Source organism: Ambystoma mexicanum, chromosome 3q, assembly GCF_040938575.1.
Source record: "Ambystoma mexicanum isolate Mex_15411 chromosome 3q, UKY_AmexF1_1, whole genome shotgun sequence".
NCBI classification, from domain to species: domain Eukaryota; kingdom Metazoa; phylum Chordata; class Amphibia; order Caudata; family Ambystomatidae; genus Ambystoma; species Ambystoma mexicanum.
In genome coordinates, this window is record NC_090926.1 from 149,955,566 (window position 1) to 149,977,242 (window position 21,677).

General features: G+C 44.7%; 1 protein-coding gene across 1 annotated transcript in view; it reads left to right on the forward strand.

Moving 5' to 3' along the window:
* MARCHF9 (membrane associated ring-CH-type finger 9) overlaps nt 1-21,677 on the forward strand; it is a 731,209-nt gene that overhangs the window by 34,086 nt on the left and 675,446 nt on the right. The gene's annotated exons all lie outside the window — the stretch shown is intronic.

Genomic DNA, 21,677 nt, shown 5'->3' on the forward strand with positions numbered 1-21,677 from the left:
TCACCACTCCTCACCCCTTGGCTGACTCACACCCTGACACAGCCCTTCCCATCCTACACTCTGCTATATCTGATACTCTCAATGTTCTTGCTCCTGTCATGAGGATCCGCTTGATGCCCAAAGCCAAGTACAACTCTTGGTACGACTCAGACCTCGTCACCCTTAAACATAAGTGCAGCGTGGCTGAGAGGAAATGGCAAGCTTCCGGTACATCCTCCGACAAACTGGCCTGCTGAATGCTCCAAAGGCAATATCGGCTCTCTGTCCGCACCTAATAGAGAGCCCATATCCAAGCCCGCCTCTCTGCGGCTTCTAACAACTCGGCCAAACTCTTTAAAATATGCAAGGAGCTAGCCAATCCTGCTGCAGTCTCCACCTCTCCTGTCCCCACCCAGGCCCTCTGCACAGTCCTGGCATCTCATTTCATCTCAAGAACTCAGGACATCCTGTCCCCTCTCTCTTCCACCCACCCCCTCTACTCCCTGCTCTTCCTCTGTCCCTACTTTGGCCATCTCTCCTCCTTCCTTCTCTGCCTTTCCCCGTTCTCCTCAGACAAGGTTTCTAGACAAGTCCATAGATCAGACTTTCATAGGAAAGTTTCATAGGAAAGTCTCGTCAAAACAGGTTCACCCCCGTTCCTCCAAAACCATCAAGGACCAGACTGACACCCTGGCTCCTGCTCTGGCTAATTTCTGCAACCACTTATTTGCCAGTGGAGTCTTCCGCTCCCCCTGAAGCACTCCCTTGTGCACCCTCTTCTTAAGAAACCCTCTGCCGACCCCTCCTGCCAGCTAATTATCGCCCAGTCTCCATCACTCCTTTCCTTGGCAAACTCCTGGAAAAGCTGGCCATCTCCTAGCTTATTCATCACTCTGAATCTGTAGGTTGGCCCATGACCATCAGTCTGGCTTCAGAGCTGCCAGAAGCACGGAAACTGCTCTCCTGAATATCCGTGAAGACCTGCTCTCGAAACTTCATTCCAACACCCGCTGTGTCCTCATCTTACTTGACCTCTCTTCTGCCTTTGACATGGTCAACCATTCCATCCTGCTCAACCGTCTCTGTGATAACCTGGGCATCACTGATCAGGCCCTGGCTTGGCTGACCTCCTTCCTCTCTGATCGAGCCTCCCAGGTTCAACTTTGGTCCTTCCTCTCCTCTATCTTTATCTTTACCTGTGGTGTGCCCCACGGGACTAACCTCTTGCCCTGGTTGTTCAACCAATACCTGGCACTTCTTGCCCACTGCATTGCCGCTCTCTGCCCCAACTTTCAGTGCTATGCGGATGACACTCAACTCAATTTCAGGCTCCCTTCTGCCACCTCTTCTCCTTCTCTCATCTCTGACTGTCTGGCCGCCATCCAGGAGTGGTATGCCGCCAATGATCTCTGCCTTAATGCCAGTAAGACCGAGATTCTCCTCATCTGCACACCTGCTCCTTCCTTTCCTATCACTCTCTGGCCGGCCTTTCTTGGCCCTCTTCCTGCTCCCAGCTGTGAGGCTACAAACCTTGGGCTCATCTCTGACTCCACCATTTCTATCTCTCCTCATGTCTCTGATGTCTCCAAGAAGTCACACTACCAGCTGCACCTCTTCAGGGGTGTTCTTCCTTTTCTCTCCTTCCCCCAGAAGCTCTCTCTCTCCAGAGCTCTGGTTCTCTCTAGGTTGGACTACTGCAACAGCCTATTTCTAAACCTCTACTCTGCGCCCTCTGCAACTCATCCAAAACAGGACTGCATGACTTGTCCTTGGCCTCAAGCCCAGGGATCGTATCTCTCCAGGACTGAAATCTCTGCAATGGCTCCCAGTGGCGTGAGGATTAAGTTAAAAACCCTCTGCATTGTCCACAAGGCCTTCTGGGGCCTGGGGCCTCAATACCTTCAACTCTCTCTTCCTAAATATCTCCCTTCTCAAGCTCTTTGCTCATCTGCCTCCAACTCCCTCAGGGTTTGCCGCTTCTCCAAGCAGCGAGTTGGTAGTAGATCTCTTTCTTCTGCTGGGGCCTCCCTCTGGAACAGCCTCCCTGCCTCACTGAAACTTGAGGCGAACCACCTCCGGTTCCGGAAGCACCTCAAGACCTTCCTCTTTGCTTCTGCTTTCTCTCATCCGCTCCCCTGCTGATCTCCTGGCTGAATCTGATACTGCACTGGTTACCTGGCTACCCTCTGATCTCGGGCCCAGGTCCCCTCCCTGCCAGTTGCACACCGCACTGCCTCCTTTGCACTCTGGGACTGTTTCTGTATCCGTACAGCCCCTACTAGCACTTGACTTCTGATGTCTGCACTTACCCCCTGCACTTGCCTTCAGCTGGTTGCACTTTTATTTATTATTTATTGTCTTTATTTATTTTGCTGCTATCCCATGTACTGCACTGCCCCTGCACTTTCCCCACCCTGACTCCCCTGCACTTGCGCGATCTCAATGTCACTTGGCCTAGTAGGATCGCTGTCTGTCTTCCCGCTGATTCCCCTCCCTTGCCTCGTCGCGCCTTGAAACAGATGTGTATATTTATTTATTTATTACATTTGTATAGCGCACATGCAGCTCACAGGCATTGAGGCGCTGTTACTTGCAAGATCCTTAGTTACAGAGTTACAGAGATGGTTAAAACATTTGTGGGACGCATTTGCGGGTAGTACATAGATATATTTAGTACATTTTGCAATGGTTCGCAGGTTATATAGGCGCATTATAAATGCCATATCATATCATATCTTCTAACTTGATTTTGATATGTGAAAGGTCATTTTTAATTGTGTCTATAACACATTAAAAAAAAAGATTTGAATTTGCCAGCATTCACATCTATATGGCTCCCACAGACCTCTGACCTATCTTACTGGTTTGTGATCTCTGAACATCTGGCTACCCACATTTCTCCTCTGGCTATACCTAGCTGCATATCTATGATTCGCTGTAAGCTGTGCAGCAATGAAAACACGTACAGTGCTTTATAAACCATTATTATTACTGGATGGAACATGAAAAGGATCAGACCCCTGTTGCCCACCTGAGTCCTCTCATCTCTTCTTTTGGCCTGGTTCTAAGTGCTCACAAATTTAGGTAGGTCATTGGACTGCGAAAGAAGGAATTGAAGTGCTTTCCAAGGATCACAACATTGGCCCTCATTAGGACCCAGGCGTTAAGGGGTTTACGGCGCCGTAAACGGCGCCGACCCTTAACGCCTGATTCCAAGGTCCCTTTGCGGGATGGTGATTTTAACGCCTGCTTTTTGCAGGCGTCAAAACACATTCCGCAAAGGGACCTTGGTGCTAATTACGCCACCGTAATTTACAGTGGCGTAATTAGCGCCTTTCCCCATTCCCATTATGCCCTATGGGGCAAAAATGGGAATGGGGAAGGGTAAAATGGGAAATGGGGATTTACCGCCCCACTCACCTTGGAATGGGGCGGTAAATCCGCCATCCACCATGGTGTAAACGTAGTTTACACCATGGTGGTTTTTGGGTACGACCCAGGCGGTATCTTACCGCCTGGGTCGTAATGAGGCCCATTGTCTCTAGTGAGGAAAGCCAGTATTACAACGCAAGCATACAAAAAAGGTAGCAGACGCCCCTCTCTAGAAAGAACATGGAATGATAATCTGTTCTGTGGTTTTCTCCCACTTTGCGAGTCCGCAGCCATCACTTTTTGCTCACTGTACCTTTCACAAAGGAGGAATATCCATTTGCATATAAGTCTTTGTACCTCCCACAGGGGCAGTCCAGCACCAAAATGCCAGGCAAACCTCCTTTGAATGCCAACAGCAACCCCAGACACGTGTTTCAGCCTTGTTGGGCCTCACCAGTGAGGTGGAGCTGTGCTTCTCCAGTTCACACACTCAAGAGATCAAGCCCTTTTCTTCATTGTACTGTAAACACCTGTGAACTGGGCGGCAAATAGTTCTGTTATCATTATAGGGCATTCATTTTTAAAGCAAGTATTTGTATTCTTATCTCAATCCTTTGAATAATAAGGAAGCAGGTATGTGTGGTTTCAATAAGGACGAGGGAATAGAAAATAAGCAATTTGTTGGCTTGGGAAAAGGTGCATACGTGAGATGCACGCGTGCATGGCTTGAAGTTCTGACAGGCATAGTGTAATGGTGAGGAGGGATAGCTCAGGGGCAACGGAAGCAAGACAATGCAGCTCAACACAGGCCCGAATGATTAGAAACCATTTCCTGGTATTAAGCGCGTTATAAAAGAGCAACTATTATGGAAAGTTAGCACATTTCATAACATATTTTACAGAATAAAATGCATCCAGAAGGTGCATGATAAAAACGTCCAATTGGCATGTGCGTGCGCCACGATGTCAAGTGCACAGGTCAGGTTTGATAACTTGTACAAACGTACAACTTAGAGTTAGAGGACGAAGGGAAGGGTATTCAATAGTGCTGGACATGGGCCGGATTTGCACAAACCCACAATCCGGCAAAACACGTTTTCATAGATCCCGAATCCTGGAGAAAAAAACAAACGGCCCCTGCAGAGACGCTTTAATACACGGCGCCTGGAGCGATAGCTGTTCTCAGAGACCAGAGACACTCCGAGCTCAAAGGAACCACACATTTTATTAGCCCTCAATACAAGTTTGGAGGTAACCTGCCTGCAATACAGGCAAGCTACCTCCAAACTTGTGAAAAAATCAGGCACCTGCGAATGGGAAATTATCGGGGTATTCCGGCCCCGCCGGACCCGGTAATAACCCTTTCGCGGGTGCCGGAATTGGGTGGTCCCCATTCCCATTTGAGCCGCATAGGGCTCAGTGGGAATGGGGTCAGACCTGGCGGAATGAAAGGCACCTGCAAGCACAACTCAGAGTTTGCCAGTCCGGATACAACGGTACCAGCAAGCTTACCGGTACTGTTGTATCCAGACCGGTAAACTCGTAATGAGGCCATTGGGCCTCATTATGACATCGGCGGTAGCCGTGCCTGTAATACAGGCATGGCTGCTGCCAGTGTCATTTATTTTCCGGTGCCCGAATGGGTAATTACCGGGCCATTACAGCCCTGCCGGACCTGGTAATTGCCCATTTGCGGGCGCCGGTAAAAAGATGCTCTCCATTCCCCTTCGGCCCCATAGGTCTGAATGGGAATGGGGAGGTCGGATCCACTGGCACCGTGTATAACGGTGCCGGTGCATCTGACATGCTGTGCTCGCAGGTGCGCTTTGCCCGCCTGGTCTGACCTGGCGGGCAGAAAAGCACCCGCAAGCACAACTCGTAGTTTGCCGGTCCGGGAACTACAGTACCGGCAATCTTACCAGTACCGTAGTTCCCGGACTGGCAAACTTAGAATGAGGCCCATTGTCTGCATGCTGGTTAGTGCAGGCTTCCATTCAGGATGTGGAAACTAAAGCAAGAATCATACTCTTTTTGCTCAACTATACTGTCAGGTTGGTTTTCTATGTACTTCTGTACATTTAAATGCATGTCTGTTATTTTAGTCCCTTGTTTTTACAAACATGTCACTTGTCTGCCATGACTCCACCCCAGCCCCACCCATCACCACCCCCCCCCCTCCTCGTGGGATCCCAGAGTGATGGGTTCCCATTTCCACCACTGATCAAGATTGTTCAGTTTATGCACTGCACGCATTCTGGCACATCCACCCAAGACAAAACCGTCTCTTTGTGCAATACACTTTAATTATTAATACCCAAATCAAAGATACTGTTTTCAAGTCAAAATAAGGTGACTAAGCTGGTAGAAAGAAACCATTGGTGTGATTTGAACCTGCGACCTTCAGACCACTCAAGGATGCCATAGGCAGGCACGATAAGCTACTGGGCACCATGGGGAAATCCTGTCACGCGGAGCCCTTGCGCAAGTCCTGTCGTTTCAGTCAGCAACAATATGCACGCTATTGATGTTTATTATAGTGCTATACTTATATAATGCAAAGCCACAAGCCCCACGATGCAAAATAATGCTGGTTAAAATAAAAAAAAAGGTCTATGCACGGTAATGCTACAAGAGAGAAAGAGACATTTTCGCACAGTCCTGTTTTAGCCCTGAGTGTGTTACCAGTGGTCCAACCATCCCCCATGCGTTCAGCGGCGGTGCTGTCAGCGGGGGGAAACAATACCGACTGCCCGTCCCCGTTAAGCGAAGAATGGGGACAGCAAACAAGAAAACCGCCGCCTGGAAGGGTTCCTGCGAGGCTGCGGGCAGCGCTATTGTGGGCCTGGCGGGCTGACTGGCCCGCGCTGGGCGCGCTTGGCAGGCTGTCGCGGCAGGCACGCGCGCTCTTTGTGCTCTCCTCCTCCGCGCCAGAGAGAGTTGTACAAGAAATCGATGCGTGAGGCCCAACTCACGGTGACAAATGGCGCTCGGCCCTGGTGCTCGAGGGGAGGGCAAGTGACACCTGGAGGTGACAAGGGAAAGGAGGTTTCAGGGGGGTTGCCAGCACGCGGCAGAATATACTGATGGGACATTGGGACTTTTTAGCGACTAGTTAACTGTCAAAGGAGGAATGCAACACAATTTATAATGTAACTGTCCCATGTTTACAGATGTGAGGAATGTTTATCGCAATAATTGAGTAAGAATGCACTAGGGCCTGACTCACAGAGCGTTTTGCAATGGGATTGTGGCATTATAAAACACCTCTGTGAATCAGAGAGAAGTGCATTGTGGTTTATGTAGGCAATCTTGATGTTAGGGGCAAACATGCAATGACAACATGCAGGGACCAATATGCATAGAATAAGCAATGGCGAGAATATAAATATATGGGTTTGGAAGTACTGCACACACCACAACACCTGTGAGTCCATTCAACCACCGAAAGATGATTACGAGACAATTGGCAAAGTTATAAAGTCAGGTTACGACATGCAAACAATAATCATTAAAACAATTGGATAAAGGTACATTGTATATGCCCGAACCAAATATACAAAAATACTGGTGTGGGCACTTTTTTTTTGTTGGTCAAAGTGGGCCACTTTTATGGCAAATGTGCGCCAGTTTGATTAGTTACTTCACCATGCGGCTAGTAGTTTTGAGCAGTGTTGCTGAATAAATATTCTTTAAAACGCACAGCTTGCATCATATTTTATCAACCTTTATCAACCCCACCAGCCCCATGGACCACCCCTTGGGTACTACCCAAACAGTCTGCCACAAAAGAAAGGAATTGCCATTCGCAACAGTGGACCACATTTTCATTGGTGCCCGAGACAATTTTATGCCCCAGTTCGAACCTACCAACCCTCATGACTCCCAACTGACGTCCATGCACCGCCCATTTGGTAGCTGGGACTGAGTGTGAGGCCTTCCTCGAGGAAGTGTGGAAGTCAGGCATTCTACAGCGTTCTCGATAAAACATGGAAACCAGGCATTGCACGTTTTAAAAAATGACGCCATTTTGTTAAGCCCTTGGCCACACTCTACGCAGCTGGCCCTCAGACACGTGTTCCTGCCACTGTAATCCTGAGAGATTCACTGGGAAATGCAGAGGAGATAGAGTGTGGCCCTCCTCTTCACAACCAGAGAATTACATCTGAATTTGTTCGGTATATGTACAAAAGGTCATATGAGAATTTTTAAATATTTGCAAATAAAATGTTTCTTCATTCGGCAAAAGACCTTATATTTTGATATATTTTTGGGTCTGATGTCAGGGTGGTTACTGTTGCATGTGTCACAATGGATTTGTAGAATATAAAAATATCGACACTCCAATTATATTTCCCACTTTTACCACAATCCTTTATTAACCGCCCAAAATCATATTTGGAATGCGGGCAGGAGTACCTGTCAATCTCCCATATTGAACGTACCTCTGAGAATATCGGTGCGAAATTCTAAAGAAGTGAAATGGAACTTGCAGGGACAGTCCTCATTTTGGAAAAGTAACAATTTATCAGCTTGATAGCTCTTTCTTGATTCTGGCCGTTCTTGGAGTGATTTGTCTGGTTAATTTCATTACCGAATGAGAGGCCTCCAAGCTAACTAGTTCCGCGCCACCAGCGGCCTAGTAATTTCATCAATATGATACATTCTGTTTTTGTTACATATATTTGAATGAATTGAATATGCATGTATGTTGGCTTCTGGTTTCATAAACATTATACATTTCTATTTCTATATATTTAGCTGACTTGAAGGTGCATGTACATTAAATATTGAATCACTATGCACACATATATATGTACATGTATATAACAAGAAAAAAAACTGCTGAAAGGCAGTGAGGACCGGAATAACAGGTCAGGAGATGCTGTAGAAAAAACAATGATTCCAGGTCAAATGACACAGAAGTTTCATAAGTAGTGCACACAGCAGAGGCAGGACAATGCAGAGACTGAGTCCTGTATGACACATTTCACGCTCACAGAGCGCTTGTTCACATGAAGGAAGCACAACAAAAATGGGCTTAAAAATACACCAAAAGTCCTTTCTCTATGTTGGCAATTCATGTTGGTATGGAGAGAAAGATGCGCAAAGCAGGCAGACATTTTAGAATGGAGATAAATGCAAACAATACATGGCAAGTGTCAATACATGTACAAATACAATGTGAATGAGAAGTAAAAACAGTATAAGAAGGCACACTGCCCATGATGTTCCGTGCAATGCAAGCAAAAGAGGGACTAGCCACATAAATAGAAATATGATTAAGTGCTAGTGCTTGCAGCAATTAAGTATACAGACTCCAGACATATGGATGAACAGCAGCTCACTCCATACGGTGCAAGTGCAACAGCATATATGAGATCAGTGCAAGGTTCATAAAGTCATCAATGTTGATCAAGGTCAAGCCGATACATATATTCCATTAGATCTGTAACTTTGGGCTCTATCATGATCCCAGTGATCTAGAACTCTGTATATATCAGCCTCATCATTTATAAGTTGTACATGGCAATAACACATATTGAGATATAAAGATGTTTTCATACGGAAATTACTGTTCTTTAAAAAGAAAATATCTCAATGAATTATCTTTTTTTGTATATTTGTATGCCTTCATGAAATTTGAAAAGAGTGCGTTGGTGCTACTCAGAGAGTTTGGTATGGTGCAAGTGTTCAGTTGTCGGGCGAAATAGCTACAGAAAATGCTCTGCACCAGGGAGGTTTCTTGGCACCCATTTTATTTAACCTATTCCCGGCCAACCTTCAAGCGCTCCTGCTGAGGGTAGAACGTTTCTGACCGAAGCAAAAGATCTTCCTGTACCGCGTCTAATGTATGCAAACGACACAGTCATTCTAGATCAAAGAATGATCACACTACGAAGAATGTTAACTTTAACTTGACTAGTCTCGTACTGCCAGAATGGGCAAAAAGAAAACTAAAACTAAAATACTCGGGCCCATCTCTCAGGCTTGCAGGCACAGAAGAGGCTGCATTGCCCGCTGTTGTGCTCACTAACGCTTAATGAACTCACAGGAAAACGAAATGGCAAAAGGGTCTCCATTTTCTCCGCATCAGAGCAGATTGGAATGGTACATTGGGCCATTCAGCAACAGGAACGTGATTTCCAGACGACCACTCTGTGTTTGGTGCCAGGAGCAGTTCCTCTGGCATCCTGCATAGAGATTAGACCCTACAAAGGACGCCAAAGATCCCTGAGTAGGATTCAAGGTTTGATCACTTACCAGTGTGGTGCGCGCTCTAACTCTGTTTTATAGCGGTGGCACTTTTGCTGTCAAATTGGGGCTCATTATGAGTGAGCCGGGCAGGTAAAAATGCTGGAATAGATGCTGGTAGTACCGGCTCTGGCATTTTTACCAGACACGGCTCACTCCAGGTTTGCCGGTACGGGCTGCAATCTATGGGCAGGCCTGACCTGCCGGGAGATCAGACCCCTACCAGCAGATAAATGACTTAATCATTGGCACCAGAGCTGGAAATGGAAAACATTTATTGGGGGAACCGTCACTTCTTAGGAGGGGCGGGGCTTTGGGAAGGAGAGGGCAGGGCTAAGGAGCATGACCCCCGGCCAGATTGCACAACACAGTATTTCTATATCGAACCCAATCCTGTCTGGTTACAGGATTTAGGCATTCTTTCAAGTAGAGAGAAGGTCGCTTATCAGAGATTGAAAAAAGCGGACAAATATTCATCTCTATTGTATATCTGAAAAAAATCCCTTTTGTTGATTTATTTAATATTTGTTTGGGGTTTTTTTTCTCCCTCTCTCTCTCTCTCTCTCTCTCTCTCTCTCTCTCTCTCTCTCTCTCTCTCTCTCTCTCGCTCTCTCTCTCTCTCTGTCTGCTCTTTCTTTTTCTGACTCTATCTTTTCTTTTCTTGCCTTTTATACTTATTGTAAAAGCTGTAGAAATATACGGGTATGTTGTCTAAATGATGTTTACGTGTTATAATATGATGCTGTTTTTTTATCTTCTGCATGTTGTAAAAATTTCTATAAAGAAATTTGGAGAAAAAAAAACAACTAAGAGAATTATGGGAACAACTTAATGTCCCCAATTTTAAATGTTAATCATGTCTTATAGTGATTAATTAAGAAAACATTTAAAGAAAATAATGGACTCTTCTGTTTTGATTGGTCACAATATGCAGTCTAATAAAGATAGGTCTGTTAAATGCAGGGTATATATATACCAGTTTGAACAGCTGCAAAACTGTATGTGAGGCTTCGGCAGTGTCTGTGTGTGTGTTCTGAACTTGTGTTCCGAACGCTGATGAGGCACAGGATAAGAGTGGGTTGTGCAGCTGGAGCAGGCTGTGCTACATAGCGAGCAGACTGATTTCAGGAGTCTGAGCACAAACACAACGAGCAGAGTCTTCTGAAAGCGGTCTGATGCTCAATGGGGCACAGGATCTGCCAGAGTTGTGTCTGGGACCCCCTGGGTCTGGAGGACAGAGCAGGGCTCCGGCAAGACATTTTGTTTCCGGAGCGCCTCTCCGTCATGTTCCTGCCCATATCCTGCACTGATTTGCACTGCAAATGCCGGTGTCAGTGATTTACTAGTTCCCATCTCATGGGACTCCATTGAATGGGAACTTACCACTGTTGCCGGCAAACGTAATATCCCAGTAACACCAGGATATCAGGCAGGTTTGCCGTTAACCCACCAGTAGTGCAGCCAGGTTACCGGCAAGCCTGTAATGACCTTCAATGTTCGGGCAGACCCTAGTAACCAAGGTGAACTGCCGCTATTGCCGCTCTACTCTGATGATGTCACAGATGCTGCTGACTTGGCTGTTCCTGGTGCAGTTTTGTGATTAATGCTGCTGTCTGTCTGTCCTGAGAACCTCCTATAGGCTGAACTGTACACATATTAGCATGAGATTCTTGCTGAAGTCTGAATTTATTTTGTAGAGCGTTAGAAACACTGGGCCTCATTACCACCCTGGCGGAAGACCATGGTGCTATTAGCACCATGGTCCATGCCGGTAAGTTACTGACTCCCCCATGGAGAAAGGGGGAATTACCACCCCATTACAAGGTTGGCGGGGCAGTAATTCCCCCTTCCTCCATGGCCCTTCCCCATTCCCATGTTTGCCCCATAGGGCTCTATGGGAATGGGGAAGGCGCTAAGTACGGTACCGCAAATTGCGGCACTGTAATTAGCACCAAGGACCCTTTGCGGGTCCCTACTTTAACGGCTGGTCTACACCAGCCGTTAAGGTCAGGTCCCGCAAAGGGACCTCGTAATTAGGCGCTAATAGGTTAACGGCGCTGCAGCCTTTTACGGCGCCGTTAACCCATTAGCGCCTGGGTCGTAATGAGGCCCACAGTCTGGAAACTGATGGTGCAACCCTAACTTTGTAATGTTGAAGGGTTTTGGATGACCAGCACCCTCTCCCAGAGCGAGAAATAGGCAAGTCCTGGATTAGTACCCGTGTAGGCTACTGGAAATGCTTTAGCTAAGATTTCCCAGGCCCAGGCAGATTATCAAGAGCCCAGGTCAGATCCGTTCTACTGCAAAGCAGGGCCATTGCAACGATTGATGGCTCTCCATCCAACATGGCATTCTGCCGCTTCCACTCCTTTGCAGCGGGACCAGAATTGAATTTTAAGAATTAGCGTGGCACTCTGGCCCACTTCCAGTGTTGCCTGAAGCGGCCACCCTGAATTGCCTTTCTTGTGGTAATAGCCTGGAGGAAGTTTGACAATTTCATTTTTTTTAATTTTTTGTTCATGTGTAGTATTCTAGAGCGAGAACCAGGCCGCAGAGGGCGTCCGAGTGCTTTGCCAGAGGAGTAAAGAAGGGTCGGGCTGGGCCAAAAGGTTGTCTCGGGCACCAATAAAAAAGTGTTCCACAGTTGCAAATGGCTATTAATTCCTTTTGTGTTACTGTCTGAATAGTACCCAAGGGGGAGTTTTTTATAAAATGTGATGCAAATTGTGCATTTTAAAGAATATTTATTTATTCAGCAACACTAGTCAAAACTATTAGCCGCATAGTGAAATAACTCATCAAAATGGCCCACATTGGCCCAAATAGTTGCCAACTTTGACCAGAAAAACTAGCCCACACCAGCATTTTGCGTTTTTGGTTCAGCCATCGACCCATTGCCCTATTGGCCAGTCTGAGCGTGGAGTAAAGCCGCCCCTAAGTCTATCACAGCATTCACAGGGCTGAAATACTTTGAGAGGGAACATGTATAACTTGAACAAAATCACGTCTGGAGCTAACACCCTACATGCCACATTCAGAAAACGCAGGGGCTAGTGCTTGGTTGTTAAAGAAATAAGTGCCAAGGCCCAAATCATTTCTTGCACTCCTGTGACACTGCGGCTGGGCACCACTGATGCCACCACCCGCAGCTGCTCTCCACTCTCCACAGTGACAACATATTTGGGGTTATACTACAGCTCGCATCTGCTCATTGTGGTTGATGGATGAACCACTACCACCACTTCATAATTAAAGTGAGTCTAAGACAAAAAGTGCCGGGGCTCAAAAATAAGTGCCAGGGCTGAGCCCTGGCAAATACGCACAAATATTAAGCACTGGGCTAGGGATTATCGGTGAAGCAGGAGAGGTGAAGGGGGAATTAGTGGATGGGGAAAGGATTGAAAAGGTTGTGGGTTAGTGAGCGGGAGGAGGGGGTAGCCATGCTGGTAATGAAGGCATGTGGTGGAGGAGAGGAAAGGGGGGAAGAATAAAGATCTGAGTGAACTGGTTGAAATCGCCGGCCAGTGGAGAGAGGTGCTGTACATGAGGGCGGGTGTAGGAAGTGAATGGGGTCCATGCAGTGAAGACATAAGCATGGAGTGGGGAAGGAATGCAGGGAAGAGGTAGGACAAGAGACCAGTTGGACCAGCTGACATTGTTTAGGAAAGGTAAGTGTCAACATTAGTGGAGGAAAGTGGAAGAGTGACGATCAACTGACTGAGTTTCGGAAGCCACCTATAAAAGTGATCAAGAAAGGAGAAAGGGACAGTGAGAGAGAACCAGATAGAAGGAAAATATGATTAAGGAGTGTCAGGAGGACTCTAAAGAGGAAATGGGTGGTGCACATGCAGGCTTAAAGCTCTAGGGGTGAACTCATGCGGGAGGTGGTGAGAAAGACATGCAAGCATAGAAGCCATAAGCATGCAGTGGAGGTGAGGGGTAAAGAGTAAACACACAGTCCTAGAAAAGGTATCAGGCATGTGGCTGTTAGAAAAGGGGGTACAGCAAGGAGAGAGGTCTATGAGAAGGAGGGGAGTGGCCGGGTTTGGTAGGCATACATGATCAGAGGACAGATTCTTAGTGAAGAGTAGAGAGTGATAAAAGAGGGAAATCTGTGAGCAACTACGTTTTTATTGCTTTGTGGCGGATGCTGAGGAAAGTGCTGAAAAAGAGTTTCAGATACTCAGAGTGTGACAAGAAAAAGATTGGTCCTGAGTGTGTTTCTTGTAGATACTGGGCAGAGGTTTCCCTTGCCGCATAGGAGGTTCCTGGAGCCTCCCATGTGGAGCGTTCATCTTTTCAATCCTTGGGGAGCCAGTGCAGAACCAAATGGGTGTTGCTAGGTCTGGAAAAGATCCAGGGCTATGCGAATGTTTGGGCTGTTGGAATTCAGGGCTAGCTAGCCCTTTGGTTTTGGCCCTCGAGCTTCTATTCGGCTACAACCAAAATTTCAGGAGGATAGCTCAGCGGCAACGTGCTTGCCTTGGAAGCAAGACGACATAGAGCAACACGGGTTCGATCCCCCGGGTCCGTGCTTAGAAACCTATGGGTATTAAGCGTGTTGTAAATAACCTATCATATCATATTACCCAGGGCTATAGCCCCCCCAGCATCTATAGAAACGCCTCTGGTAGAGCCAGAATTATGTGTTTGAAATAGCGGATGTCAGAGATCAGGCGTGCTGCGCCACATTGTGTAGACCTTAGAGAAGCCTGCTGATTCTTTGGAAGGCCATATAGGATAGCATTGCTTCATTCAGTCAATTCCCGGAAGGACTAGTACCACTGATTTCAGTTCTGCCTCTGGTGTGAGGGGTTTTATGTTGCCCCATATTCAGTGCAGTAATTGGCCGATTTTCACAGTATCTTTCAAGTGGAGATCAAGGTGTAGTCTGTTGTTAAGGAAGAACCCCAGTCATTCGGCATTGGTGACTGTGGCTGGAGTAATAATACTGAGGCCAGGCCGAAGTGCCGGCCATGTTTGAATGCAAAGGTCAGAGAGGGAGAGGGGAAGAATAGCAGAGATTCTGCTGATTTGAAGAGTTGAGTTTTAGGTCGTTCTGGGACATCACCTTTCGATTTTCTCTTAGCTTTACATTGTCACGTTCTGAGGTGGCTTTTAAGTGCAGTTGTGTGTCAGATGCATATTTGTGAATGTTAAGGCTGAGGTCCTTTATTATTATTATGGCATTTATTGAGCACGGTCCTAGCTTCGAGAAGCAACAGAGCGCTTTATAGAGGTACACACCAATACAGATACACACCGGAACGCTTTTTTTTTTTTTTTTTTTTTTTTTTTTTTTTTTTTTTTTATATAGCGCTACAAACCCTCAGGTATCTGAGCGCTGCTTATTATTACCCACGGTGTGTGGTGCTCATTTATCGACCTCGGAAGGATGAAAGGCTGAGTTTGGCCCCGCCGGGATTCGAACCTGCGTTAGCAGGATCTGCACGAATGTCAAAGCGAGCGCTCTACTCGCTGTGCCACTTGACCGGCTTTACAGAGGTATACAACAGTACAGATGTACAGCGGACGGTAGCTTACAGAGGGGCACCGAGGAGGTGTGCAGCTGTACAGGGAGCAGGTAGGAGAGAGGCAGACTGCATCTAGTGAGTCAGGTGGCACGGGGTGGCGATGTAACGGCCTGCGTGCTTAGGAGGAGTCCTTGATCGCTTTCACAAATGGATTCATCTACTATGCCACGAGAAGGAGGATTGAGTCTTGTGGGGCGCGCAATGTGTCTGAATCTGAATTGGTGATCGGGCATTGTCTTTGAATTCTGATATTTGTGGGTGATACTTGAAGAAGAAAGTGAACCAGTTAAGAGCAGGTCCTCCGATGGTGAAGCACGATTGCATAATTTCAAGCAGACTTTTGTGGTGGACCATATCGAATGCTGCGGGGAGACGACAGAGGAGACAGGCCTCTCGGTGTTGTTCTTTGAGTTTGAGAAACAGTTTCTGCACTGCACCCTGCTCTGAAGCCTAATTGCTAATCTCCAAAAAGGTTATTGCCTGAGATAATAGGGTGAGTTGCTTAGCGACACAGTCTCAGGTGTTTTCTCCAGGAAAGAAGGTCCAGGGATTGTGCGAGTAGGATCTGCAGAGGTTTATATGTGAGCTGATCTAAGCTACTTTCATGTTTATTAACCAGAGGGGTTGTAATTGGGTCACCTTGAAAGTTGGTTGTTTTAAGTGCAGTGGCCACATTTTTGTGATCATCTGATGACAGTGAGGGGAAGTCAAGCTACGTAGAGGAGGATTTACATGCAAGTGTGTTGTGTGGAAGCCTTGAATGAAGTAGAGAAATGGTTGCACATTTTGTGTATTTTCTGAGCAGAAAAGTGAGAAAACCTTTGGCCATTCCCAGCTGAGCTGTGTATTGGTTGAGTATGAGGACGACCGCAGGTCTTGCTAGTTCAGCAGGCTTTGGTGGCATATTCCCAGCTGAGTTGATTTGGTCTTTGGTGTGGGTAGTGCTGGCAGAGGGGGGCACCCATCGGCGTCGTGGAAAGCCTGTTGTTGCTGATGATACAGGGACACATAAGAATTACCCCTGATGCTCACAGGTTTCACCATATTCATGTTATCGTACAGTCCTTCTGGTGGACAAATAGAAGTTAATAGCATTTAGCAAGCAGACCATGGAACTGAGGTAGCTTTGCAACCCGTCAATACGAGTAAATCAATGTATCTTTCGGTTAATGGTATTTCCTGCGCGTCTGTTTCTATTAAGCACCCAATTACAAATACCTGCCACCCTCTCGGAGCACCAGAGGCTTGTTTGCACTCTAGACGCAGAAACTGAACACACAGTTCTGGTGCTGTTATGAGAGTGTCCCTTCCTGGGCAAAAAGTGGTTGTTCCCAAAGGTTTTGGGAACTCCCGCCCCTGCACACTATCGATCTTCTGTGACAACAGAACAATAACTTGCTTGCAGTTTTGTAATTAATTTCATAAATCAAGTGTGTATCATTTTTGAGTCTTTTATAGCAAAAAGAAACATTTCTTTAGACAAAGAGTTTTTGCAAAGTTTAAACTAGTTTGTTATACATAATATAAAAAAGCACCCACCGCGTTTCGAGTTATCCACTCTTCTTCAGGGGCAATAGCTCAATTTCTTACATTTCTAAAGAAAGCAGAAACATAATAATCAAAACTTGGTAACATAATCAATAATTAACTCAAATAACTACATTTTAAACAATATGTTTAGTACAAGCAGGATGAGGGAACTCTTATTCAACCTATGTAGACCATTTGTTTTTGGAGCTAGCGCTGAACTCAATTTAATACACATAATAGTTGAGCATTCTTAAATTCAGAACTCAAACTGGAGCTTAAAACCATTTAGCACACATACCAGCTGACCATTATTAAATTCAGAAGAGGTAAATAATAGATATGCATCGACGGGTGTTCACATAATTCTCTATCAGAGGTATGTAGAAGTGGAGATTTGGCTAAGTGGAGACACGTACATTTAGTCTCCTTTTTTACAGATTTTTAAACACTAATGTCATAATCCTTTATAAAGGATCTGGCCACACATACATAGAGAGAGAGAGAACTCGGGTACATAGTTATGAGCTCAACCCAATATGAGTTAGTACAACTGGATAAGAATCTTGTGCTTACTTGTGTGATTCTTAAAAAGCTCAGTTACTGCATAGAGGGAGCTGATTTCTATGAAGGCTGGTCTCAGGAGAGACGGCTTGCCGATGTTTTAAGGTTCCAATCAAAAGTACCGAAGTATTCCTTCTGCGGAGTAAGAAGCCATAGTCAAAATACTAATGGGCTCAAGTTACGTATTGTAAAATACGAGCGGTTGCATTAACTGAACCTACTTGTGAAAGTGTCTCACGGAGGTCAGGATCTTCACAGTGCTTCCATCCAGAAGGGCGAGGATGTGTCTGCACTGTGAGAGCCGTATACAAATGCTGTATAGTCCTGTCCGTGCATGCGTGTGAGCGCAATGCGGTAAAGTCTATACACATGTGTCCAAGTAGTAATTATTCGTCACTATGTTAGTCACAACATGCGCAAGCGCCGAAATCGTACACAATGAAACGGCTACAGCGCGCGTGCGGAAAAACTGCATCCAGGATCGGTAATGGCATTGTAATAGCCAGCAGGTGCGGAAAAATGGTATTCTAATAAGTTTTAAATTTTAGTGTACCATCATTCAGGGATCTTACACATAATTTCGAACACTTCGAATTTCGAAGGGCTAATTAGTGTGTGACGTATGTCATGATAGGAACCACTAGAATGCACTTGTTCATTACGAGGGAGATTATTTTAGATACTTGAATGACTGAGGAGATCCTTTAAAGGATAGAATCTATGGGATGTGATCCTGGAGTAAATTCACAATTATGAAACAGACGATAAGAAGATGTTAGGTACAGATAATCATTCAGAATACATATGTGGCAAGGAGGATATATAGGCATAAATGAACAATCAGGATATACAAGTGGCATATTTCCATACCCTTAATTTCCTGTTCCACAATGGATGCACAGTCTAATTTTTCAAAAACAATTTTGATGGCAGATTCTTTCAAAAAATGTTTTAGCAAAAATGATACACCACAGTACAAAAAAGACCTCCAGGGGTTGTCATATCAAGAAACTTAAGATACATAGACCTTATACAAAAAGATCTACCCCTTTGAAAAGACACTCAGGGGGGTGACTTACATGTAAGTAGGAATAGGGAAAGGGGAAGAGAAAAGGTTGTAAAATATAACAGGTTTATAGAAAAGGTCCCATATAAAAGTCTTCATTCATTCCCAGGGGAGTGAGAGAATCTAAGCAATGAATCCAGAAAAGTTCTCTCTGTGACAATATTTTCTGTAAATCTCCTCCTCTTGGGAGTGGGTGTACTACCTCAAGTATCACTACTCTCATTTGTGCTACCGTGTGCTTATGGTCTGGGAAATGCCTAAACACTGGGGATTTGATGTTTTTGGTATGGATGTTTGATTTATGCTCCGTCCACCATTCTTTTGCTTTTCTGGTTGATTTCCCAACATAATATTTCCCACAGGGGCAACGTAAGACATAAATGATATTTTTGGAATCACACGTGGCATAGTGTCGCAGAGGTATTTTTTTGTCAGTGTTGGCATGTTTTATGGGATCTCCTTTTATCACATTTGAGCAGTGTTGACAGTTTAAGCATGGGAAGGTGCCTTTTTTGGTTTGCTGAGGAAGGTTTGGTTTGTAGATTTACGTTTTTCAGCATGTATCAAGTTGTCATGGAAATTCTTGCCCCTTTTATAGGCAAGCATTGGCAGCTCAGGAAAGGTAATTCTTTTCAGGCGAAGAATGGTAGATTTTCTTTTAAATGCTTTGGATGATAGCTGTAGAAGTGTAGTGTGCTGTTGACATCAGTGGGTTTTCTGTAAATTTGAGTTCTGAGATCAGAGTTAGTTATCTCTATTGTGACGTCTAGGAAGTTGACCACTGGTTTCCCAATCTCAATTGTTAGTTCAATTCTTTCGTTGCAATTGTTGAGATATTCCCAGAAGTTAAGGAGTTCCGATTCAGTGCCTTGCCATATACCGAACATATCGTCGATATATCTGAACCAACTTTTGATCTTCTCTATCCACATGGGATTCTCTAGCACATGGGTACATTCGAAATGAAACATGAAACTCTTTGCGTAAGATGGTGCTACGGGAGATCCCATAGAGGTCCCAGATGTTTGCAAAAAGTATTGACCATTGAATCTAAAGTAGTTGTTAAATTGAGGTAAATAGCCTACTCATGTCCACTACACTTCTACAGCTATCATCCAAAGCATTTAATAGAAAATCTACCATACAGCCAACTTCTTCGCCTGAAAAGAATTCCTCGGAGGCAGACAAACTACAAGACGAATATCAGACCATGAAGTCCAGATTTAAGGATAGACAATTCCCATCTGAACTTATTGACAAAGCAATCTTGAGAACAGAAGCACATAGTCGTGCAGACCTATTGGACACCAAAAACAAAGAAGTCAAATCCAACCTGATACACACTTTAAAATACTCTAGTCAGAGCTTTCAAATAAAAAGAATAATCCACAAAAACTGGGAAATCATCAAGGCAGATCCTCAACTTAACCATCTTTTTCCTGAGCCGCCAATGCTTGCCTATAAAAGGGGCAAGAATTTCCTTGAGAAATTGATACATGCTGAAAAAACATAAATCTACAAACCGAATCTTCCTCAACTAACCAAAAAAAGGCACCTTCCCATGCTTAAACTGTCAACACTGCTCAAATGTGATAAAAGGAGATCACATAAGACATGCCAATACTGGCAAAAAAATACCTCTGCGACACTATGCCATATGTGATTCTAAAAATATCATTTATGCCTTACGTTGCCCCTGTGGGAAATATTATGTTGGGAAATCAACCAGAAAAGCAAAAGAATGGTGGACGGAGCATAAATCAAACATCCCTACCAAAAACATCAAATCCACAGTGTTTAGGCATTTCGGAGACCATAAGCACACGGTAGCACAAATGCGAGTAGTGATACTTGAGGTAGTACACCCACTCCCAAGAGGAGGAGATTTACAGAAAATATTGTCACAGAGAGAACTTTTCTGGATTCATTGCTTAGATTCTCTCACTCCCCTGGGAATGAATGAAGACTTTTATTCGGGACCTTTTCTATAAACCTGTTATATTTTAAAACCTTTTCTCTTCCCCTTTCCCTATTCCTACTTACATGTAAGCCACCCCCTGAGTGTCTTTTCAAAGGGGTAGATCTTTTTGTATAAGGTCTATGCATCTTAAGTTTCTTGATATGACAACCCCTGGAGGTCTTTTTTGTATTGTGGTGTATAATTTATGCAAACAATTGTTTTTTTAAATCCGCATCAAAATTGTTTTTGAAAAATTAGACTGTGCATCCATTGTGGAACAGGAAATTAAGGGTATGGAAATATGCCACGTGCATATCCTGATTGTTCATTTGTGCCTATATATCTTCCTTGTGTCAATCTGCCACTTATGTATTCTGAATGATTATCTGTACCTAACATCTTCTTATCGTCTGTTTCATAATTGTGAATTTACTTCATAATCACATCCCATAGATTCTATGCTTTACAGGGTCTCCTCAGTCATTCAAGTATCTAAAATAATCTCCCTCATAATGAACAAGTGCATTCTAGTGGTTCCTATCATGACATACGTCACAAACTAATTAGCCCTTCGAAATTCGAAGTGTTCGAAAATTATGCGTAAGATCCCTGAATGATGGTACACTAAAAATGGAAACTTATTAGAATACTATTTTTCCGCACCTGCTGGCTATTACAATGCCATTACCGATCCTGGAGACAAAAAGTGGTTGTTCCCAAAGGTTTTGGGAACTCCCGTCCTCTGCACACTATCGATCTTCTGTGACAACAGAACAATAACTTGCTTGCAGTTTTGTAATTAATTCCATAAATCAAGTGTGTATCATTTTTGAGTCTTTTATAGCAAAAAGAAACATTTCTTAAGACAAAGAGTTTTTCCAAAGTTTAAACTAGTTTATTATACATAATATAAAAAAGCGCCCAACGCATTTCGAGTTATCCACTCTTCTTCAGGGGCAATAGCTCAATTTCTTACATTTCTAAAGAAAGCAGAAACATAATCAAAACTTGGTAACAGAGGTCCACACTATTAGTATTATTGAGGTTTCTAATGTTACAATATAGGGAATTCATAAAAGGGCAGTGGGCTGGGGCAAGTCAGCCATGCATTAATGGTGCATGAAGTTTTGTCTTGCTGACTTTGCTGCCATCAGGACTACTGAGATTATTTATTCAATAATAGGAAGAGTCCATGGCTGTAAGTCAATGACCTCAGAATAGTCCGTAGGGCTGAGACAGAGTCAGTCACTTATTAAGTATTCATGATGTGGACTCTTACATTTCTTAAAAGAATAGCATTTAGCACTCTGTACCTGTGTAAAACGCATAACATATTTCTGTATCTGCAGGAAGAGGCCTATTCTCAAAATGTTTGCTGGTGCAAGTGATGAGATATGCTAGTGTATCTTATCACTTGTGCCCA